Here is a 25,483-nt window from a genome sequence, read left to right as displayed (position 1 = left end):
TACCTCTTTGGTTGTGCATGAAGTAAAAATACATGATGTTGTCTATGATGATATCGAGCCCAAGAAAACTAGGAAATAACATCGCTGTTTATCTCATCCCTTGATTAAAGACTTGACAAAGGTTTGGGACTAGAGGGTTACTGTCTTTGATGGGTATCGAAATGAGACATTCAAGTTGCATGCAATGCTATTTTGTACCATTAATGACTTTCCAACATACGGGAATTTGAGTGGATACAGTGTTAAGGGCCATCGTGCATGCCCTATCTATGAAGAAGACACAAGCTATGTACAATTGAAACATGGAAGAAAAATAGTATACACTCAACATCGACATTTTCTGCAAGCTTATCACCCTTACCGGCGATTGAAAAAAGCTTTTAATAGAAGTCAAGAGCATGAAAGTGTAACGATACCGTTAACTAGCCAGTAGGTTCTTGGGCGGGTTGAGGACATCAATAGTATATTTGGAAAGACCAAAAAGAAGGAAAAAAAGTAAAACTTGGATATGGAAGAAGAGGTCGATATTGTTTGATCTTCCATAATGGTTTGATCTAGGTGCCTGACATTGTATTGATGTTATGCATGTGGAGAAAAATGTGTGTAATAGTGTCATCGACATGTTTTTTAACATTCAAGGAAAGACAAAGGATAGTTTGAATACTCGTCAAGATCTAGTTGAGATGGGTGCATCCTCTAGCTTGTCATACTTTGTCCAGAAAAGAGAAGATAAGTTTTTGTTAGTGTCTGTAACATGTGAAAGTGTCACAAGGATACTCTTCAAATAAGAGCCTTCTACAGTTCAAAGATCTAAAGCTAGTTGGCTTAAAGTCTCATTATTGCCATGTCTTGATGCAACAACTGTTAGTCATGGTGATACAAAATATTTTGCCTAATAAAGTTAGGCATGTCACAACTCGCCTATGCTTTTCTTCAATGACATACTAGCAAAGTCATTGATCCTCTCAAGTTAGATGAGCTGGAAAACGAGGTTGTTATTATCTTGTGTCGGTTAGAGATGTATTTTCCTCCTTTGTTTTTCGACATCATGGTCCATTTAATTGTTCATCTGGTGAGGGAAATTAAATGTTGTGGTCCAGTTTACTTGCGGTAGATGTACCCGGTTAAGCGATACATAAAGATCTTAAAAGGGTATACAAAGAATCTACATTGTCTTGAAGCATCTATTGTTGAAAGGTACATTGCAGAAGAAGCTATTGAATTTTGTTCACAATACATTGAAAAGACAAAACCTGTTGGGTTTTCTGAGTCTCGGCATGACGAAAGAGTGGGGGAGGTAAGGTTCAAGAGGACTGTATGTTATCAGTCCAAGTTTAGAAGAGTTGCAACAAGCTCATTTATATATACTAAATAACAATAATGAAGTTCTGTCATACATAGTTCATCGCAAAGCTTTAGTCAAGGAAAGTATCCCAAAAATGACAAAGAATAGGGTGTTGAAAGTGCATAACAAGACTTTCCTACATTGATTTAAGGATATAATCTTTGGTGACGATAATGCTTCTGAAAGTTAAGGAAGTTAGCAGATGGGCCTAATAGAAATGTTATAACTTGGAAATAATATGATATCAACAGGTATTCATTCTACCCAAAATCACAAGACAACAAGAGTATAATGCAAAACAATGGGGTTAGTCTAAGGGCTGAATCTCAACAGTTTGCTATTGTATATGATGACAATCCCCATGTAGCTTCCATGCCTTACTTTGGAGTCATTGAAGAAATCAGGGAGCTTAATTATGTAAAATTCACTTTCTGTGTTTTCAAGTGTAAGTGGGTTGATAGCAATATCGGTGTGCGAACTGATGATTTTAGATTTGAAGAAGCTCGCTTATCAAAATGAGCCTTTCATCATGATAGAACAAGCTAAATAGGTGTTTTATGTTCAAGATCCTTGTGATGAAAGGTGGTCTATGGTTTTACATGGAAAAATAATTAGTGTTAATGTTGAAGATGATGATTCAACTGTTGATACATGTCTTAGTCCTTTCTCCACACAAATGCCGCTTAACGTCAATAAAGAAGAAGAAGTTGACGACCTCCTCGCAAATTGTAATGATCATGATGAAGAAGAATTAATCAACAACGTATAATATAATTCAATTTATATTTACTTGCTTTCATAATTTCAATTACATAACTTAATATAGTTTTCAGTTGAGTTTAATTAATTTTGTTTTTTAACAGACACATGGTTACACCACTCAATTCCTTCCTGCTCGCATTCAATGAGCATGATATTATCTAAAAGTTAAAAATGAAACAATAGGTGTCTAAGTAATTTTAGAATTGTAGAGTTATGTTAATTTAGATTATTGGGTTACAAATTATTTTATGTATTGACTTTCATTACTTTAAATATTTCTTTTAATTGATAGTAAATATTCACTTGTTATGCACAAAATTTTAATTGCCTTCATAAAATCTGTCTAAAAGCTGTCTAGATTGGTTTTGTTTTTCAATTTACAAATTAATTTGGTATAATTGAAAAAACAGACAAGATATTAAAAAAATTCAAAAAAGAAAAACCAATGTTTTTTGCGCAACAACATCGATTTTTCTTAAAATTGATATTGTTTTCTGCTCACCAACATCGGTTTTTAGAAAAACCGATGTTGGTTTGTATATATGTTACTTTTTTCGTTATTTCTTACTCTACAACATCGGTTTTCATTGGTTTTTTAAAAAATCGATGTTGTGTAGTTTAGCTTCACATCGGTTTTCAAAAATCGATATTAACATCGATACTTTTAAAATCAGTAGTTTCAACGTCGGTTAATAACTGATGTTGAAAGTCTTTAATAACCAACGTTAAAAACTTATTTTCTAGTAGTACATCTGCAGTGGGTCGCTAACCAAACTGATCACTACTAGAAAAAACACTTTTAACATAAGTTATTTTGGATATTCAACATCGATTTTTAACTAATGTTGAAACTATCGACATTAAAAGTATCAACATTAACATCGGTTATTAAAAAACTGATGTTAAAATACACAATACAACATCGGTTTTTATGAAAATTAATGTTGTATTGTAAGAAATATATAAAGAAAGATGCAAAAACAATATCGGTTTTGATAAAAACTGATGTTGTAAGGTGCATTACAACATCGGTTTTGACAAAACCAATGTTGTAAGGTACATAACAACATCGGTTTTGGCATAACCGATGTTGTTTTTGCTTCTTTTTTTTTAAATATTTTGTGTGTTTTGTTAATTAACCCAAACCTACAAATTGAAAACAGATCCAATCCTGGCAGTATAAAATATTATATTCAAATTATTATTGAATAATTACTATCAAATAAAAGAAATACTTAAAGTAATCCATAGAGTATACAATTTTGATTTACACAAAGTTGTGCCATTAACGATCTTGTCCTGATTGACAGTTGTTTATTTATGCTTCTCATTTATTCTAATTTCTAATTGCAATATCAAAAATTATTTTTAGGTCTACCATGATTGTACAAGAACTTGATTTTGGATTCCAATAATCACAGGCAGTGCACCACATTCAGGGGGCAAATAGACAAAGTCTAAACTAGTGTGTCTAAGAACTCACTTACTGTGGTATATTTCAGGTGTGGATATAGTTGTGTACCATTCACACCAAAGGATGACTCAATATCAAAGTATGTGTGATCTCCCTTTATGAAAGCAGAATATATGAAGACCATCTCAAAATTGGCAGGGAAAGAAGTCCCTGTAATGCCAAAAAAGAAATGCAGGCATATGTTAGCATTTTTCTCACTTTTTCTTTTTAAAATGAAATGGTGCATACATATATTTAAGAAAAGACATTCATATCCATAGAAATTATTATATCCAGTGATTACTATGGTTTTGATTAGTCTTTATGTGGCATGTAACCAAACGTTATTAACTCTTCCGTAAATTGAAAATCCCAATTATATGTCATGTAAAGATTGGTTAGGACAATGGACATGTGATGTTTTAATAATCATATAGAAATAATTATTGTATGAGATGATTGTTCATGCCTCCTATATTCTTGACAAAAAGTTGTAAAGTTATACATACTATTATAATACCTTTGATTTTCTGGAGCAACTCTCCTTCAAAGACATGCAATGTCTCAAGCTTCTTGCCAATCTTAATATCCCACATCTCAACCATCTCATTCAAAGAACAAACATTTCTCGGGGGTCTCAAATACAACACTTTGTTTAACGTACAAGGGTCGTGAACTGCATTGATAGTGAATGCAGCAACATCACTTTACTTCATGAAGACACCTGCAAAGAAACCATTCATGAAAAAGTAATAGAACACCAAGTGAAAGAATAACAAACAACGATCTTGATTGATGGAGCAGACCCTTTATATTCCCATAAAAAAATATGGTGACCTTGTCCCTTGGAGGAGCATCTAAGCTTGGCTGAGCAAGAGAAGGAAGCAAAATCCTCACAAAGAAATTGCATGAGATGAAAGTGTAAGGAATGCCTTCAGCCTCCACAAGTCTACGAATTTCAACTTTGGGTGCATAAAAATTATAGCCATCTTCAAGCACAAATACTTGAACCCTGGTAGGATCTAACCCAAATTTAGATGGGATAAACCTCTGAGGCACACAATTAATTAATAACAGATTATTGAACACATTTAATAACTCAAATAACTTAAGGAAATGATGCTTCTCCAATACACAGATGTATAGTGAGAACTTTGGTTACATATATCTTAATAGAAGAAAAAAAAGTATGACAATAATTGCTTTAGAAACTACAGAACCAATCAGCTACAATCTTCTATTAGAAAAAGAGAAGAGGATTAAAAAATGCTATATTTAAATACTACATTTCCATTGTCAACTTAACTACTTGGTGCAAGAGAATTGAAAAAACCACTGATAATCATAGATCTACTCTGCTAGGATATCATGGGAAGGGAATCATATGTCTAATATTTTCCAAGCCAGTGGCAAAGAGAATCATCCTTTCAAATCCAAGGCCAAATTTGGCATTTTCACTATTCCATACCGCCTTAGATCAAGGTACCACTCATATAGCTTAACAGGCAAACCCATTTCCTTTATTATGCAATTTAAATACAATATTAACATGGAAAACAATACAAGGAAAGAAATTAAGAAAAGACAAAGTAAACAGATATATGAACCTTGTCTAGATGACATCATAATGTTCTTCCCTTTGGCTTCCACCAATTAGTTTTCCAACCTGAAATTACATTTGCATGCTTCTATTATGCCATGCATTACAATCATGATGAAAACAAAATATACAGAACATATACCTTGGGTACAAGCACATCCATAACAACCACTGTCTTTAAGTCATCATTGAGCCGCATGTAGAATGCTTCAATATCTTTTGGATAGTTATATACAATGACAAGCTTCTAAAAATTCACCTTTGTTAGGTATCTGCATAACATTATACCCCTAAGATATCACACAACACAAATAAAAAAACAAGAACTAGACAAAAAAACCAAATTTCAATTAAGCGTACCTTTCATGCTCAAATGCTAAGTCAATTACCCATTTTTGTTCATTTTCAAATTTCTTACCATTCTTCACAATGTCTTCCAGTATTTCCACTGCTTCTGTATATGTAACTCGAATAAAGGGAGTGGAAGTAACCAATTTCAAATGGTCAATGCAACCTTTATCAAACTTATCAGCCATAAAATCCATATCCTCAAGGCAGTTGTCAAGTAACCATTGACAATTAAATTTCACATATGCCTTGGCACAGTTCATATAATCCTACACCAAAAACACATAACTAAACTTCATTTCTACCACAACAAAATCAAAAGCACCAAACATTATAAGTAGGGGAAAAGTAGGCAGCTCAACATTGCCCTAAAACTTTAACAACTTCATTGCCCTATCCAAAAAATATAATATTTTTATGAACATTCAACTGATAAGTAAGGAGACAATATTATATTAGTCAACCTTTATGATAGAGGTGCAACAACCCGTTTAATGATCCTTTATAATGGATTGGAGGTCCTGTGACAAGGTCCAAGACTAAGAGGATGAAGCAAGCATTGCAAGGCCTGATTTTAAAGATCAAAGAGAAAGAAAACCAACGTGAACTAAGGGTTGCACCTAATTGGGCCACTCCCCTACAAGTTGATGAAGATTTTTTGAGACCCACTTGAATAATCACTTTGGGAAGCCCAATTTACAAGACAAGAAGCATCCATGGGTTGAGTTGATCAATTTTGGTGGACTATTAATTTTGGGCTGATTAGATAATAATTAAGCCTAACATGCATGACCTTTTATTGTTATTTTAAGTATTTTAATATTTAGATTAGTTATTGGGCCTTGGACCTAAATTAGGGTTATTAGTAGGAGTATAAATAGACTCCTTAAACACTTTGTTAGGAACAATTGAAAAATTAATAAAATTTGAGAGTTTCTCTATTGTGAGATCTTTTCCTTTGTTCTTGGGTTAAGAACTGATAGTGTTGGTTCTATCAGTAGGTCACGGTTAGGGTCACACTCCTTTTGATAACTTTGGTTCTACAGGAAGATCACAGTTAGGGTCAAGTTCCTTTTTGTTTATACATGTTTTCAAAATGATCCTAAGCAGTCTCTTATCATTTGGTATCAACGCTTCGGCTCTTGAATAAGGTGTTATATATCCTTTGTGTTTTCTTTCTTCTTTTGCTTCCTCCTTTGTTTAACTTTATATTATTGTTTCGTGTTCCTTTGTTCTATTTCTTTGAGTCTATCTTCCTTTTTTGAACTCTATCTGGTATCAATATCCTTTTGTCTTCTTGTTTAAATATATTACCAAAAAATTTGTACAAAAAAAGGAAAAAAAAATCCAATTTCCGAATTTGGAGCCAAAATTTGTTACAATCCATATTTGGATAGTTAAAGCTGCCAAAATTTTGTTACAGGATTTGGATAGTTAAAGCTGCCAAAATTTTGTTACAATCCATATTTGGATAACTAAAGTTGTTGGGATCTGAATTTGTTTTTCAAATTTGGAGCCAAAATCCTATTACAATCCAGATTTGGATAATTGAAGTTGTTAGGATCTGAATTTGATTTTCAAATTTGGAACCAAAATTCTGTTATAGTCTAGATTTGGATCTTCCCAATCACATATTTTTGTTCAAATTTGAATTTTGTGCAAAAAAAAGGGTGCGGAAAAAAATACGTGAAACAAGTATAAAAAAGGAAGAAAATCTAGACTGCTTTTTGTTGGATTTCCCCTGCAATTACTTTTTGGTCCAATTTTTCTTTATACAAATATGTTCAAGGGAAATCCGATTCGCTGGAAAGCACACCGGATCATCAAGTATTCAAAATTAAAATGGATGAATCCAAGTATCGAACTTAGGGAACTAGTATTAGACAAGGTTAAATTCATAAATAAGGCATTGTTGAAAGAAACATTTATAATTGATGGTTTAGAACAAAATTAAACTAAGTCTAGGCTAAAAAATGTATAAAATGCAAGTAAGTAAGATTGACTGCAATAGGTAAAAGTGTTGGGTCTTCCTAACAAACAAGCTGATGTATCTAAAGATGTTTCTCTAATCAATCATGTTTTTGTGTTCTGTGATGTAGCCTAAATTACTAAACCTCGATCCCTAGTTAGGCTGAATCAATCCAAGCTTCATCCTCAAATCCCTCTTGTTGGACTAGGCTTAATTTAGACAGCCCTCATAGGTTTAGACTAACTTAAACTAAGCTTCATCCGCAGATCCCTCATTTAAGACTAGGCTCAGCTTAAATAGCTTACGAAAGTTTAGACTAATTTAACCTAAGCTTCGTCCGCAGATCCCTCATTTAAGACTAGGCTTAGATCAAACAGCATTATTGTAACAACATATTTGAAACCAAAACTTAATCCGCAGATCCCTCATTTAAGACTAAGTTTCAATCCTGCTTCAATTAAGTTCTAAGGCAATAGTACATTTCCCAATGCTAAAGTCACCTAACTATGCACACAAATGGGTGATTAGACCAAGAGCATACAAAATTTAAGCATTGAAAGAAGCATTGAACACAATAAACACAACCAATTAGATATTAAAGGAATTACATCAGTTGTTCTTTAGAAATCCCCAACAAGAGTGTCTAGTCAACCATATAAAAACACCTTAACAATAATGAGATTAAGAGTAGAGAATATGATGGAAGCTTGCTTGTGGAGCTTCTATGGAGGCTGGATCTTTGAGCTTTAATGAGGTCCTTCAATGGTGATTTTCCACCATGGAGATTCAGTGGAAGACAAAGGAGAAGAGGTGAGAGGAGGCACCATCCACTAGGGAATAAGCCATGGAAGAAGGAGCTTCACCACCAAGATGAGCCTTGGATAAGAAGCTTAGAGAGGATGCTTCAATGGAGGAAAAGAAAGAGAGAGAGAGAGAAAGAGAGAGGGGGGAGCACGAAATTGAAGGAGGAAAAGGGGGAGAGAAGTTGAACTTTGAGTTGTGTCTCACAAGACTCTCATTCATCAAAGTTACAAAAAGTGTTACACATGCTTCTATTTATAGACTAGGTAGCTTCCTTGAGAAGCTTTCTTGAGAAGCTTTTTTGAGAAAACTTCCTTGAGAAACTTCCTTGAGAAGATTCCTAGAGAAGCTAGATCTTAGCTACACACACCTCTCTAATAACTAAGCTCACCTCTTTAAGATGAGAAGCTAGAGCTTAGCTACACACCCCCTATAATAGCTAAGCTCACCCACATGCCAAAATACATGAAAATACAAAAAAAGTCCCTACTACAAAGACTACTCAAAATGCCCTGAAATACAAGGCTAAAACCCTATATTACTAGAATGGCCAAAATACAAACCCAAAAAGAAGGAAAAACCTATTGTAATATTTACAAAGAAAAGTGGACCCAACCTTGGCCCATGGGCTAAAAAAATCTACCCTAAGGTTCATAAGAACCCCAGGGCCTTCTTTAGCAGCTCTAGTCCAATCCTCTTAGAGTCTTCTATCCAGTACCCTTGGGGGGTAGGATTGCATCATCCCCTCCACCTTAGAAAGGATTTAACCTTAAATCCTGAGGTTCTTCATACTCTGGGCTCCTTCCCTCGACACCTGTAAAAAGAATAAAAACATATGTATTAGGGGTGTTGGTTATGTTAGAGTAGGGTAAGGTCTGAAAACCCTTTTCATGGACATCTTTCCATGAGGGAACATGCTTCCTCACCAACTTAAATGAGTGGTGCTACAAGTATAGAAAAGTATGGGACAAACCTTTTGTAAAAGTTTGTTAAGTCATGGCAGCCCCAGATTTCCCTTATACTTGGTGGAGTGGGCCAATCATGAATGACCTTTATTCTCTTAGGGTCCGTGGGAACCCCTTGATCACTATTTAAAAAATTAAGGAAAGTAATGCAATAAAACGTACCTTTTTTTGTATTTTCATGTTGATTATTCCTACAAAAAAATACGACAAACCTAAGGTGTCTCATATGAGCACCTAGGTTTGTATTAACACTAAAAATAAGAACAAACCTACCTAATGAGTCCCTATGTACATGAATCATGAAGATGTGGGGTGCATGACTGATTTTACAAAAGAGGGTTGCAACACTCAACACATTCATCATATCACTTATTTTAGGGATTTGGTGCCTATAATACCTATTTTGGGCACCAACAAAGCACAAGGATTTAAGCTCTTACGAACCAAACCCTCATCCAACAACTTCTTTACTTGAGGAATAACCTCAAGCCCAAGAGGTGTGGCAGTGCTAACAATTGTCTTTTTACAAAGGAGAAGATGTAAAGGTTGTCTAAGAGGGGAAGTTTCTTTAATATTTGTCTTTATTTCAAAATGACTTTCCTTCTTAGCTAACCTATTGGAGGAGACACTTACCTCCTTACACTCCTCCTTAACCATTAAAGGTTGTCCTTCTCCTTGGGGGTAGATTTCTTCACTAGATTCTTCCCCTTTTGCTTCTTCACTTCCACTAGAGGAAGGTAAAGTGGTAGCCTCATCTTGGCTACTATAAATATCTTGGCCCCTCATAATCATGGTTTTCTTGGTGGTGCATTGAGAAGTAATGTGTCATCTTCCAAGACATTTAAAGTACTTTATGGAGCTAGTCATCTCTTGCATATTAGCCTTAAGGGGTTGCTTTTTTATTGTCTTTCCATTATTATCTTTGGGCTTAGAAGGTGTCACCCCTAAGATGCCTTGCCCTTGGTCTTTCTTGGGATAAGAGTGAGAGCCATAAGATTTTGAAGTAGACTTCCTTTTAAGTTGTGGCTCTACCCTTATTTCCCAATCTAGGTTAGCCTTTACATTGTCTTTCCGATGGAAGTATGGGAGGTTAATGCTAGCCTCTTGAGGCTTTCTTTCCCTTTCTCTCCAATGGGAGTGAGGTCTAAGATGTGCCCTATGCCTTCCTTCATAATAGTCACTAAGTTCTTCACTTAGGCTCTTGCAAGAGTTATGACTACTATAGGAGGCATGTTTTTCTTTTCTTAACTCTTTTAGTATTTTCCTTCTTTCTTCTTCCCTTATTTTCTCTTTTTCATCTTGACTTATTTCTTCCACTTTTTTTTCCTTTTTCTTTTCTCTTTTTTTTTCTTTCCACAACTTAAGGGATCTCAACTCATTTAATATCTTATACAAGGAGTCCTTAGGAGTAGAATCGTCACCATTAACACTAGATGAAGAATAAAGACTCATGTTGGTTTCTAAGTTGTGGTTCTTTCTTGTTGGGGGTTTGAAAACAAAAGGTAAAAGAAATTATGGTTGAAACTAGCCAAAATAAACACAAAAGGAGGTGTGAAAGATAAGGTAAAAACTAATTGCTAAAAGGCAAGCTATCTAGGTGGTTTGACAATGGAAGGTAAAGGAAATAAGCTATGAAAGTAAGCAAGAAATGTAAACTAGGTGAATCCTAAGAGTGTTTGGATGACCACATTTAAGGTTCCCAACAAAACACTCACAATCCTAAGAGAAAATTACCTAAAATTATTACACACAAATGGAAGTAGGGTGACCTATTGGAGGCTCCCAACTTACTTCCAATGAAAGGCCTTTTTGTTACAAAATTTGAAAGCAATGAAAGTAAGTAAATTGTCAATTACAAAATTACAAAAAGGTCCTCAATTTTGGTGGTTGTTCTCTCTTTGGTGATTCACTCAATTTGAAGTGCTTCTTATTCCAATAGCTCTTAAGGTGGTTGGCCCCTTGCTTCTTGACTCAAATTCTTCAAGGGATGACACCAATCCTCCTTTCCAATTCCCTATATGGCAACTCATAAACAAGGAAACAAAGAGACAAGCAATAAACAAAGACAAAAAAAAAATGAAATGAAAGCTAAACCAATGGAGTTTTAACAAGACAATTTTTCAAGGATTATTCAACAATTAAAGCAATGAAAAGGACATAGAAGCAAGCTAGGACTCAAAGAGAAACTTAGAATGGCTCTAGAGTAGAGTAAAAAAAAAAAGACTCAACAAACCTCTAGCTTTGACACTTTTTTTCACACTAATTTTCAATTGAAATTTAGGAACAAAGATTGGTATAAAATAGGCACCAATTATAGAATAAATTTTTAGCCAAAACAACAAGGACACTTCACTTTCACCTTTTTTTTTCAGGATACTAATTTTTCTGCCAACTTGTGTAATTTTTACTATTTTTTACTTTTATCCAAATCACTTGGTTCTTTTTTTATAACTTTTCTCCAGATATCTAGAAATTTAAGTAAAAATTGAAGCTCAAAATGTGCAGTGACCAATTCTCAGTAATCTTTACAAGTTTGTATGTCCAAGTTGCCAGCACCAGCGATTTCAGACTTCGATTTCTTTTTAGCATGGAATATTGATTGCTTTGGGCTTACTTTCAACCTTCCTATGTATGTTGAACTTACTAGGCTTGTTTACCACAATTTTAGGAGTTCAATATTCACTTAGGATCAACATTTCAGCCAGCAATTTATTCTCCAAAACTCAAATTCACAATAGACACAATCATAAGGAAACCTAAAAGTTCAAGAAAAGGTTCACAATCAAAGACTCTCTAAGAATTTTGAATGAACATGTTAAGGACTAATTAACATGCAAGATTTGACTCAAATCAAATAATAGGCTAAAATAATTTCATACACTCATGAACAAATGAGTTAGATAAAGAAACAAGAAAAATAAAATTCAGCACAACATAAGAAATCTTATGTGACAAGTTTCATGACTAGACATGACTTCTATGACAAAACTACAATAGGTGAACAAGTCACTCTAGATTTTTGAGGTTTTATTCTACTTTAATGTTTTTGTAAGAATTTTATGTTTTAGGTTTCAGCCACAAAAAATAACCAGACAAAACTCAAAGGAACCTAAACTCAACACAATTCATGGTTCAAGAACAAGAACAAGAAATTTGAACCATAGAAAATTAAATGTAGCTTCTATAGCAAGTTTAATTGGTGGAAACTATAAAGAATCATGTTAAAAACATTTAGCACAAGACATGTGAGGAGATACATGGAGAAAAATGAAGAAACAACAATGGAAGAGAAGGTAAAGCAAAAAAATTAATGGAGGTTTAAGGAGCACCTACTTGAAGCTCTTGTGCTCTAATACCACTTGATGGAAGCTTGCTTGTGGAGCTTCTACGGAGGTTGGATCTTTGAGCTTCAATGAGGTCCTTCAATGGTGATTTTCCACCATGGAGATGTAACAGAAGAAAAAGGAGAAGAGGTGAGAGGAGGCGCCATCCACTAGGGAATAAGCCATGGAAGAAGGAGCTTCACCTCCAAGAATGTGCCTTGGATAAGAAGCTTGGAGAGGATGCTTCAATGGAGGAAAAGAAAGAAAGAGAAAGACAAAGGAGGAAAAGGGAGAGAGAAGTTGAACTTTGAGTTGTGTCTCACAAGACTCTTTGTGGAAGCAATGCCTTTCAAGGTTATTTTGATGATGCCAAAGAATCAAGAGTTAAGCAAATTCCAAAGATTCAAGAATCAAGTTTCAAGAATCAAGATTCAAGATTCAAGAATCAAGTTTCAAGAATCAAGATTCAAGAATCATCAAGATCAAGATTCAAGAATCAAGAGAAGACTTAATCAAGATAAGTACTAAAAAAGTTTTTTCAAAACATTGAGTAGCACAATAAGTTTTCACAAAATCATTACCAAAGAGTTTTACTCTCTGGTAATCGATTACCAGTAGTCAGCATTGTTTTCAAAATTGATTTACAAAGCTGTAATCGATTACCATAATCATGTAATTGATTACCAATGTTTTAAAACGTTAGATTTCAAATTTCAAGAGTCACAACTAGTGATAAAACTTTTCAAATTATTTTAAACTTGTGTAATCGATTACATAATACCTGTAATTGATTACCAGAGTTTCTAAACGTTTTGATTTTCAAAATTTAAACATGAAGAGTCACATCTGTTGATGTGTAATCGATTACACCTTGATGGTAATCGATTACCAGTGACTGATTTCGAAAAATAAATTTCCCAAAGTCAATTCTTAAAGTGACTTGTTTCTCAAGATTTTTTCAAAAGTCAAAACTTTTTAAGTGACTAGTTTTAAAAAGAGCCACAATTTTTAAAAGGTGACTAGTTTCAAAGAAATTGCCAAGAGTCACAAACTTTAACTTGAGTCATCAAGTGATTATAAATATGTGACCATGACATGAATTTTACAACATCTTTCAACACTTTTCTACAGAACTTTCTAACTCATTTCTCAACATCTTTTCAACAAGTTTCATAACAAGTTTTTTTACAGAACTTTCTGATTCATTTCTCTTCATCTTTCTAAAATTTTTTGTTCAATACTTTCTCTTTCAAGAAAAGTTCTTTAATCAAAAACTTGTGCTATTCTTCTTCATTCACTTCTCCTTTTGCCAAAAGAATAGAAGGACTAACTGTCTGAATTCTTTTGTGTCTCTCTTATCTCTTCCAAGAGAATTCAAAGGACTAGCCGCCTGAGAATTCTTTTGATTCTTCCCTTCTCGTTAAAAAAAGATCTCAAAGGACTAACCGCCTGAGATATCTTTTGTTTCCCCTTACAAAGATTCAAAGGACTAACCGCCTGAGAATTCTTTGTCCCAACACATTGGAGGGTACATCCTTTGTGGTACAAGTAGAGGGTACATCTACTTGGGGATTATTATACTGAGAACAAGAGAGGGTACATCTCTTGTGGATCAGTTCAAGTGGAGGGTACATCCACTTGGTTATTCAAAGAGAATAAGGGAGGGTACATCCCTTGTGGATCTTTGGCTTATAAAGGATTTTACAAGGTTGAAAGAAATCTCAAGAACCGATTGGTTGCTTGGGGACTGGTTGTAGGCATGGAATGTGGCCGAACCAGTATAAATCTTGTGTTTATCTTCTTCTTCCCTACATTCTGTACATTTCCGCTGTGTACTTTTAATTGCCGCTTTTACTTTTGGTTAAGTTTCTGTTTCTGTTCTTTACTTTCTTAACTTTGTAGTAAAAGCCTAGTTAAATCTAGTAACATTAAGAAGGATAATTTTTTTATTAGTCAAGACACATTAATAATTAATTCAACCCCCCCTCTTCTTAATTATTCCGAGGCCACTTGATCCAACAAGTGGTATCAGAGCAGGTTTCTTGAGAAAAGTTTCACAACTTCAGGATTCATGGCCTCCTCAAATTCTCTGTTTCCTGAAGGAAACTCCATCCATAGGCCACCTATCTTTAATGGTGAGGGTTACCACTATTGGATAACCCGAATGCAAATCTTTATTGAAGCTATAGATTTAAACATTTTGGAAGCAATAGAAATAGGACCTTATGTACCCACCATAGTAGATGAAAGCACAAGCACAACAGCAGAAAAGCCTAGAGATAAATGGACTGAAGAGGATAGAAGAAGAATCCAATATAATCTTAAAGCCAAAAACATCATCACTTCTGCCCTAGGAATAGATGAATATTTTAGAGTGTCTAACTGTTCAAATGCAAAGGAGATGTGGGATACTCTCCAACTTACACATGAAGGCACCACTGATGTGAAAAGATCTAGAGTCAATACCCTTACACATGAATATGAATTATTTAGGATGAACCCTAATGAGAACATCCAAAGTATGCAAAAAAGATTCACACACATAGTCAATCATCTCGCCTCCTTAGGAAAAACCTTCCCTAACGAAGATTTAATTAATAAAGATTTAAGATTCTTGAGTAGGGAATGGCAGCCCAAGGTAACTGCCATTTCTGAAAGTAAAGATCTTTCCTCTATGTCTCTTGCCACTTTATTTGGAAAATTGCAGGAACATGAAATGGAACTCCAACGTCTCAACCAAAATGAAGAGACTGACAAAACGAAGAGAAGCATAGCACTCAAAGCCTCCTCCTCAATGCAAGAAAAAGAAGATGAAGAAGAAGAAGAAGAAGAATATGATGATGAAGAAGACTTCTCACTCTTGGTGAAGAAGTTTCATAAATTCGTCAAAAATAGAAGAATGGAGAGAAGCCATAACTTCAACAATGGGAAGAGATCCCAAGAAGTTTCTCCTACACTTAAATGCTACAAGTGTAATCAACCCGGTCATATAAAGGCAAACTACCCCACAAATGAGTCATGGCTCGAGAAGAATGAGAAGAAAAGCTATAAAGAAAGAAGATCCAAGAAGGCGTATATTGATTGGGATGACAATGACTCATCCGATGGTTCGGAGAAGGAGATCAACCTTCTATCGAAGGACTATGAAAGTGATGAGAACATCTCTCAAAAAGTTTAAGTAAGAAAAACAAAAGTCTGAATTCCATCTTTAAAGATCTAAGCACTTGAATCATGAAAAAGGTAACATCAAAAGCATTATCTTTTAAAATTAAGTTGGTTGAAATTTCTCTTTTATTTAACTTGATTATTTGATGACTGACAAAATTTTATTTGTTTGTCTTGTTTGATTGCTATAATGAGTCTGTGCTCATATGTTTAGTTGAGTTATCTTTCCTTCTCAAAATATGAAGATTATCATGATTGATGATGCCATGATCTATATCTTTCAATTGTTGTATGATTACTTGTATGATATGTTTAGAAGTATTTGATTGATTGCTCATGTTTTTCAAAACCATTATATTTTATAAAATTATCTTTTTTGATATATTAAAACTTTCTATGTTCATCTTGGTAAGTGTTAATTTTTTATTATAGTTGTTTTAGAAGTGTCTGGTAATCGATTACCTTCTCATTCTACAGAACTTTCTAACTCATTTCTCAACATCTTTTCAACAAGTTTCATAACAAGTTTTTTACAAAACTTTCTGATTCATTTCTCTTCATCTTTCTAAAAGTTTTTGTTCAATACTTTCTCTTTCAAGAAAAGTTCTTTAAGAAAAAACTTGTGCTATTCTTCTTCATTCACTTCTCCCTTTGCCAAAAGAATAGAAGGACTTACTGCTTGAATTCTTTTGTGTCTCTCTTCTCTCTTCCAAGAGAATTCAAAGGACTAGCCGCCTGAGAATTCTTTTGATTCTTCCCTTCCCCTTAAAAAAAAGAACTCAAAGGACTAACTGCCTGAGATATATTTTGTTTCCCCTTACAAAGATTCAAAGGACTAACCGCCTGAGAATTCTTTGCCCCAACACATTGGAGGGTACATCCTTTGTGGTACAAGTAGAGGGTACATCTACTTGGGGATTGTTATACTGAGAACAAGAGAGGATACATCTCTTGTGGATCAGTTCAAGTGGAGGGTACATCCACTTGGTTATTCAAAGAGAATAAGGGAGGGTACCTCCCTTGTGGATCTTTGGCTTATAAAGGATTTTACAAGGTTGAAAGAAATCTCAAGAACCGGTTGGTTGCTTGGGGACTGGTTGTAGGCATGGAATGTGGCCGAACCAATATAAATCTTGTGTTTATCTTCTTCTTCCCTACATTCTGTACATTTCCGCTGTGTACTTTTAAATGCCGCTTTTACTTTTGGTTAAGTTTCTATTTCTGTTCTTTATTTTCTTAACTTTGTAGTAAAAGCCTAGTTGAATCTAGTAACATTAAGAAGGATAATTTTTTAATTAGTCAAGACACATTAATAACTGATTCAACCCCCCCCCCCCCCTTCTTAATTATTCTGAGACCACTTGATCCAACACTCTCATTCATCAAAGTTACAAAAAGTGTTACACATGCTTCTATTTATAGACTAGGTAGTTTCCTTGAGAAGCTTTCTTGAGAAAACTTCCTTGAGAAGCTTCTTTTAGAAAACTTCCTTGAGAAGCTAGAGCTTAGCTACACACACCCCTCTAATAACTAAGCTCGCCTCCTTGAGAAGCTTCCTAGAGAAGCTAGAGCTTAGCTACATACACCTCTTTAATAACTAAGCTTACCTCTTTAAGATGAGGAGCTAGAGCTTAGCTACACACCCCGTATAATAGCTAAGCTCACCCCCATGCCAAAATACATGAAATACAAAAAAAGTCCCTACTACAAAGACTACTCAAAATGCCCTGAAATACAAGGATAAAACCCTATATTACTAGAATGGCCAAAATACAAGCCCAAAAAGAAGGAAAAACCTATTCTAATATTTACAAAGAAGAGTGGACCCAACCTTGGCCCATGGGCTCAAAAAATCTACCCTTAGGTTCATGAGAACCCCAGGGCCTTCTTTAGCAGCTCTAGCTCAATCCTCTTGGAGTCTTCTATCCAATACCCTTGGGGGTAAGATTGCATCAAAATAACTGCTCCTTACATAAGAAAAGGGATCCCTCCTCCTCTTCTCAAAATCTCACAATCACTCTGCAACTCACTAATCTTTCTATGATTACAAAACCTAGGTCTCTCTGCAAAAGCTGCTCCTTTTGATGCCTCCAGAGCTCTTTTCCCGAAATAGGCACTGTGGTGTGCTCTGAAATTCTCTGCAAAAGTTTTCTTCTCTATGTGTCTCTTTCTCTCTCTCTCTCTCTCTCTCCCTCTCTACCCTAATTTTGCACAAGACAGGCTTTAAATAAGCTCTGAATCCGTGATGTTGCGCTTAGCGCGATTAAGTGGATTTGAGCTTAGCGCCAGTCATGTGCTGAGCCTGGCTGAAGACAACTGTTGCGCTTAGCGCACTAATCTCGTGCTTAGCACGGCCTTGATATTGATGCTCTGCCAGATTCTTCTGCCGCGCTAAGCGCGCTAAAGCTGCACTTAGTGATGGATGCGCGCTTAGCCCAACTGATGAGTTGAGCTCAACTGTCACTTTTAGCACTTCATGACTTATCCTCTTTTTAACCTGAAATTGCACAAATTTCATCATTAAATCCAATGGAAATATTCTAGAGACAGCTTTAACAATAAAACAAGATTTATTTACAAAGTACTATAAAATAACCATAAATTGGGGGAACTATACAAGTTTTGGAGAATGTTTTCTATACAAAAGTTAGTCGTATAAGACGACTAACATTTTTACATTTGTTTACAAGTTGAAAAAATCACTTTTCTTAAAAACCTTGTTCCTTGTCCTTTGTTGGTTCTTATTCACTAAGTTATCATTAATCGCTTGTTGTGTCTTGTCGTGTATAATCAACCACAAAGGTTCTTAGTTGAGAGCTCATAAGGAGAAGTTGAGTGGTAAAAGGAAAGAGTGGTGAAACTATTAGAGGGAAAAAGCCAAAAAGAGTGAAACACGAGTGAAAAAAAATTATTGAGAGAGTAAACACGTGAGAAAGTATTTGTGTGAGGATATTTATTTGTCCATTTACGATCACTTCAACATAATTCTTGAAGCAATTTTAATCATGAGTGGAGAAGAAGAAGTAGATCTCATATTGTTTGTTAAAGTTTTGAGCTTGCTAGATAGACACATCTCAATAGCTTTATACCATATAGAATCCAATGTTCCTTTGTGATCCTCCTGTACTCCTAATCCTAATGTATATGACTTGTCATCACATTAACCTGTTGTAGCAAGATGCTCCAAGTTGTCCCCTTTAGGAAATGTATTGCAAATATCAACATCTGTATCCATTAATTTACAAGCTTAGAATGGTTCAGCCTGATAAAAAAACACTCCAATTCTTCCAACTCAATCCCACAAACACGCTAAGGAAGAACAATAAAAAAACATAACAAGTGGAGAAAAGAAAGATTCAATCCCACCACCTCTATTAGATGCAGATCATGCTCACAAGTTAGTATCATTCGTATCCGCAGATGAATATTCTAGGGAGTTCAGCTGTAGAAGAGCTATAGTAAACCATGTTGTTTGATTTTTGGAAATTCTCAACTTCTTCTCTATTTTAGATAGTATTCTTGATGCATGACTTAGTTTTTGTAGGTCTGCTTCTGCTATGATAGAGAGAATAACAAAGTATAGACAACAAAAATAAGATAAAAGCAGACACAAGTATAGGCTACAAACACAAAAAGGGCTAATATGCTCAATGCTAAATAGGATATACTATATTTTAAAACACTTACAAGAGTATCTATTGCAAAATCTTGTTTTGATTTCAAAATCACCAAGTTCACATTTACCTACAAGAATGTCTATAATAAGATTTTCCAATTGTGATATAAGTTGTAAAGGATCTATCCTTGTCCTGACAAGTTCCTGGGCTCTTACAATTGTATTTGAAGTGTCAGTTGATAAAGCCAAGTCCAACAAATCAAGCAATTCATGATCAGAAATGACCCCAGTCAGCAGAAAAACAAAGGGCAAAACATACTGCTTATAAAAGAAAAAATGAAGACAATTTTGAAGCATACACGCACAAAACAAAGCATAACACTTACAAGCTTGTGGACTAAGGAAATAGTAATTATTTTACCAAGCAAACTCAGTTGATCAAGCATAGTTTCAACATCCCTAAAAGAACCATAGGATCTAGCAACAATGAAGTCCAAAGCAACTTGTTCAGATTGAAGACCTTCTTCAACCCAAATCTTTTCCAATCTTATTGCACTGTCAGCATCTTTAATCTTTGCAAAGTGATGCCTCAAAGCTCGAGAAAATGCACTCACATATATCATTTCAAAGAGATACCATGCACCAATGCCACTATGACTAAGAGTCTAAGATAGTTTCAAAAATCAAAATTGTAAGAAGAATCTAGATTGTTCCAAATACACAGGGTAGTAAAATAGCAAGATAGTATTTGCTTGTCAAGGTCTATCTTCATTATAAAAGCAGTCCCATACAAATTGACGAAAATTACATTAGTAGTCCCCAAACATGAACTCATTCATCTAACCAATCCCTAAATATACAATTTAACTATAAAATTAGAAGTTTATTTTAACATAAGATAATGCACATTCATTCACGAACCTTAACCCTAATTTCCATCATATAGTTCTCTAAATTAGATTCCAAACCTATAATCCAAACAAACCCTAATTTGTTCTCTGAAATAGATTCTAAGACTACAATTTAATCAAACATAAATACTAATTGGAGAACTCACCTCGCCAAGTTGTGGCGCTAGGTCAAGAAAGCTCGTGTTTCACTGGCAACGAGGAACGCAGAGGCTTCTAGCGTGGAGTGCCTTCTCCTGCTTCTGCTGCTTCCTTACTTCTTTCGGCATCATCGTTTCATCGGGTGCAAAACCTGGTTCACTACTCTCACATAACAACAACAAAAGAAAATGTCACAGAGCATTTGCAGAAAGAAGAAAATGGCCATGTGAATGCAGAATGAAGAGAAAGAATACTCATAGGCTGATGAGAGTGGTTGAAGCGACAATGGCGAGTTTAGGGAGGGATTTTAGGGATAGCTCGATGATGGCTTCAATGTCGGAGATTTCGGTGAAGGATTCGAGAAACTTCTTCTTGTAGAAGCGAGAATCTAGCCGTTGTTCCACATCTTGAAGAGACTTTACTCTACCATTGGGAAATTGAAATTGGAATGATTGGGGATAGCTTCAGAGCATTTTCTTGGTGGATTGAACAAAGAGCCTTGGCAGGTTTTGCACGAGTATTCATAGGTTCATTCTAAGGTTTGAGTTTATGAATGAAAGATTAAATGAACAACGCTTGAGTAGTGAGTACTGAGTAATGAGTAGTGTGATAAGTTCCATATTTCAGTTATTTTTGGGATTAAAATGTTAGCACTTATCTTTCAATGATAACAGTTTTCTTATAAACTACCCTTAAATCTAGTGGAGCCCAGGAGCTGTAGAGTTATGACCATGGATTGCATTCTTCATTATTTCTATTGTTAGTCTTGTGCTCTACGTATTAATCAGTTAGCTTTTCTTAAGGATTTGATGCAATCTTTGTACCTTTATGATATGTTCAGATCCTAATTTCATCCGTGTATGATGTTTTATCATTCACCTGTGATGTTTTAATCATTGCTAGTCAAATTTTGGTGTTTGGCAACGGTTACAGCGCGAAGCCAGGGGTTTAGGGGTTCAAAAAATTTGTGGAAGAAGAAAAAACAAAGGAAGAAGAAGAAAAAAAGGAAAAAGCAAAGCCAACGCGCTATCGAATCGCAATCCCTACATCGTTTCTCTTGCTAGCCTTCTTCTTTTTACATGTACCCTTATCGGTCCTCTCTGACATTATGTATGTATTCATCTCCTCCCCTTCTTCGTTGGTAATTTCATTTTATTTGTGATGTGTCATTATTTTCTCCTATTTCTTAACCCTTTTTGTCACCAATTTAATTACTGATTTACTCTAATTGTTAAATTTATTATTCAGTTTTATCAATTGGGCCTACTTGACTAATTTGGTGTTTTTAATTCAATTTCAGGATAATTATAAGCTATTGGGCTGAGCCAGATTGGACTTGAAGAGAGCAGACAATTTTATTAGATTTTTTCTAATTTCATTTTTTATTGCGTTCAGTTATTTTTTTATTTCGTTTTAGGCCAAAATAATGTAATAGGGCCCAGTGACTTTGAGTGACCCTTATAAATAGTAGCCTTGGGATTCATGTAAATTTGATTCTATTATTCAGGAGAAAATACCCAAGCTGAGTGCAGGGAGTTTTAGGGTTTTACGTTTTTAGCTTTGTATTACTCTTCACGTGAATGCATTTTTTCCATTTTCCGCCTTCAATTGCAATTTCGTTTTTGTTCCTTCTTATGCTTTTAGCTTCATTTACGTTTTCTGCCTTTAGCTTCATTTACGTTGCTGCTTCTAGTTTCATTTACGTTTTCTGCTTTTGTTGAACTTATGGAAGGCAAAATTTCTAGTGTTGTTTCCCTCTGAGGATGAAGCGTAACTCTCTTTGAGGTTTTGTTTTTATTGTTGCTCTCCTATCGGTTTTCCCTTCACCAATTAACCCACATGCGTTATGTGCCTCTGTGCATGCTTCGTGTTCGATTAATTGCCTCTGTGCTTAAATTATGTTCGTGCTTAATGAACAAGGGGTTAATTGGTGTATGTGTTGCTTAATCACATATTAACAACCCTAAATTGATTTTCGCTTAGTAAATTAAATTAGGGTTGGATTAAGTGGTTAACTGCCAGGGGTGAAATCCTCATAACCTAGGATAAGAGAATGACTTCTAAATCAGAGGAAACAACACGTTTTTAATATTATTAATTTCGTATTCCAATATGCTTGTTCTTAAATCCACAAAACAAACACCCCCCCCAATTGTTACTGTTATAACGAAGGATATTATGAGCATTTGGTCAGTAATTGCTCGTTGGGAAACGACCTAGGATGACTTCCTAATTACTGCATTCTATTGTTTATTTGATTCGGGTACAACCTCGATCAAATTTGGCGTCGTTGCCAGGGAGTAGTGGTCCAAAAGTTCATAATAGCTAGTGATTCGTGCTTTGTGTTTAGTTGTTTTACATTTAATTCTTTTGTTTAGTGTGTTAGTGTTGTGTTAGTGTATTGTGTTAGTGCGTTGTTCTGTTTTATTTGATGTTCTATTTTGCAATTTAGTAGACCCCTTGTTCAGTGCTTCCCCTATTTCAGTTTTATGTTTTGCTGTGAATAGTGCTTAGTGATGGAATTAGAGACTGATTCTGTGTTACTGTTCACACAGCATTACATAGCGACTGAATTAGCGACAACTGTTTACAATTTAATTGGCGATTTTTGTTTTGATAGTTAGGGTTGTTATTTTTGGCTGAATTTTGGTGTGGTAGGTTCTTTTGACTCATATTTTGTGTGAAAAATACTAGGAACACTTGTTGTGGATAGATTTGAGAGATTCAAAAAAATTTGAGAACTTGTGTTTAGCAAAACTTCAAACGACCATAACTTTTGCTCCGGGTATCAAAATGACTATTATTTTATATGTATTTGGGGTAGAAAAAAATTTCCTATATTGTGGCAACCCAGCAAAGCTCGGTTGAGGTCTCTAACTAGCCAAAATCTCTTGTTTACTAGTTTTTTTTTCTAAAATTTCCTTAGGCAGTTTCCATAGTTAGACTTTGAATTTTTGTTTGAAAATTTTTGTGCTATCTTTTCATGATTTTAGGGTATTGCTCACAAAATTTCAGCTCATTTGGATATTGTTTGAGTATAGCTGTAGTTTTAACCCACCTCTTTTGCCCTGTCTGAGAAACACATGAACTGCTGCATATAGTGCATGACTAGAGGTAATCCAGGTGACTTGTAACCCTTTGATCTTGAAATAGATAGGACATTTCATAGATTAGTTAGGCATAGTGTGCATCTTGATTACCCTAAACATTTTGTACCTTTTGAGCATCCTGAGCATTCTGTTATTGGTGAGTCTGAGCATTCTGTGGTTGGTAATTTTGAACATTCTAAAAATATGGCTCAACCTCCACCTCGTGAGAGGACTCTAAGGGAAATGGTTGCACCTGATTTCACTTATGAAAGCTTGTGCATTCAATACCCCGATGAGGATGTCCCATATGTTCTTAAAATTGGACTAATCCACTTGTTGCCCAAGTTTCATGGTCTTGCAGGTGAAGACCCTCATAAACATCTGAAACAATTCCATATTTTCTGCTCCACCATGAAACCTCCAGATGTCCAAGAAGATCACATCTTTCTGAAGGCCTTTCCTCATTCTTTAGAAGGAGTGGCAAAGGACTGACTATATTACCTTGCTCCAAGGTCCATCACGAGCTAGGATGACCTCAAGAGAGTATCCTCAGAAACAATTTTCCTTGCTTCTAGGACCACGACCATCAGAAAGGATATTTCAGGCATTAGGCAACTTAGTGGAGAGAGCCATACTGGGAGAGATTTAAAAAACTATGCGCCAGTTGGCCCTCACCACCAGATTTCTGAGCAGCTTCTTCTCCAATATTTTTATGAAGGACTCAGTAACATGGAGAGAAGTATGATAGATGCTACCAGTGGTAGAGCCCTTGGAGACATGACCCCTGCTGAAGCCAGGAATTTAATTGAGAAGATGGCTTCCAACTCCCAATAGTTTAGCGCCAGAAATGATGCTATAGTCATTAGAGGAGTGCATGAGGTAGCCACAAACTCATCTGCATCATCTGAAACTAAGAAGCTTGAAGGTAAACTAGACGCCTTGGTTAACCTGGTAACCCAACTGGCCATGAATCAAAAATGTGTACCTGTCGCAAGACTCTGTGGTTTATGCTCCTATGCCGACCACCATACAGACCTTTGCCCTTTTGTGCAGCAATCTAAAGCAATTGAACAGCCTGAAGCTTATGCTGCAAACATCTACAATAGACCTCCTCAACCTCAGCAGCAAAATCAACCACAGCAGAACAATTATGGCCTCTCCAGCAACAGATACAATCTTGGATGGAGGAATCACCCTAATCTCAGATGGTCTAGCCCTCAACAACAAGAACAACAACCTGCTCGTTCCTTCCAAAATGCTGCTGGTCCAAGTAGACCATACGTTCATCCTCCAGTGCAACAACAACAACAGCAACAGCAGCATCAACAGAGACAAGAATCCACTACTGAGGCCCCTCCTCAACCGTCATTGGAAGAATTAGTGAGGCAAATGACAATACAAAATATGCAGTTTCAGCAGGAGACTAGAGCCTCAATTCAGAGTTTAACAAATCAGATGGGGCAGATGGCCACCCAGCTGAACCAAGCTCAATCACAAAACTCTGACAAGCTGCCTTCTCAATCTGTCCAGAATCCCAAAAATGTGAGTGCCATTACATTGAGGTCGGGAAAGAAGTATCAAGGACCTCAACCAGTAGCATCTTCCTCATCTGCAAATGAACCTGCCCAACTTCACTCTACTCCAGAAAAAGATGATGACAAAAATTTAAAGAGTAAGTTGCCTAAAAATTTCTATGCGGGTGAATCTTCTACTGGTAATTCTGACTTACAGCAGCAGCATATCCCTCTTCCATTCCCTCCAAGAACAATTTCCAATAAAAAAATGGAAGAGGCAGAGAAGGAGATCTTGGAGACATTTAGAAGAGTAGAGGTAAACATACCTCTGCTGGATGCAATAAAGCAAATTCCAAGATATGATAAATTCTTGAAAGAGCTATGCACTCATAAGTGGAAGCTTAAAGGAAGTGAAAGAATTAGCATGGGCAGAAGTGTCTCCGCATTGATTGGTAAATTGGTTCCCCAAATCCCCGAAAAATGT

The 25,483-nt window shown here is 35.5% G+C and overlaps 2 pseudogenes; both read right to left on the bottom strand.

Annotated features, from left to right (window-relative positions):
* Positions 1–3,564: 3,564 nt before the first annotated feature.
* Positions 3,565–4,854, bottom strand: LOC100798238 (probable pinoresinol-lariciresinol reductase 3; annotated as a pseudogene).
* Positions 4,855–4,902: 48 nt separating this feature from the next.
* On the bottom strand, positions 4,903–20,524 carry LOC100797711 (asparagine--tRNA ligase, cytoplasmic 1-like; annotated as a pseudogene).
* Positions 20,525–25,483: the final 4,959 nt, after the last annotated feature.

The sequence above is a fragment of the Glycine max genome, chromosome 1 (genome assembly GCF_000004515.6).
Source record: "Glycine max cultivar Williams 82 chromosome 1, Glycine_max_v4.0, whole genome shotgun sequence".
In the NCBI taxonomy this organism is placed as follows: Eukaryota; Viridiplantae; Streptophyta; class Magnoliopsida; order Fabales; family Fabaceae; genus Glycine; species Glycine max.
The sequence above is the reverse complement of the archived record's forward strand: the minus strand, read 5'-3'. Positions and strand labels throughout refer to the sequence as shown.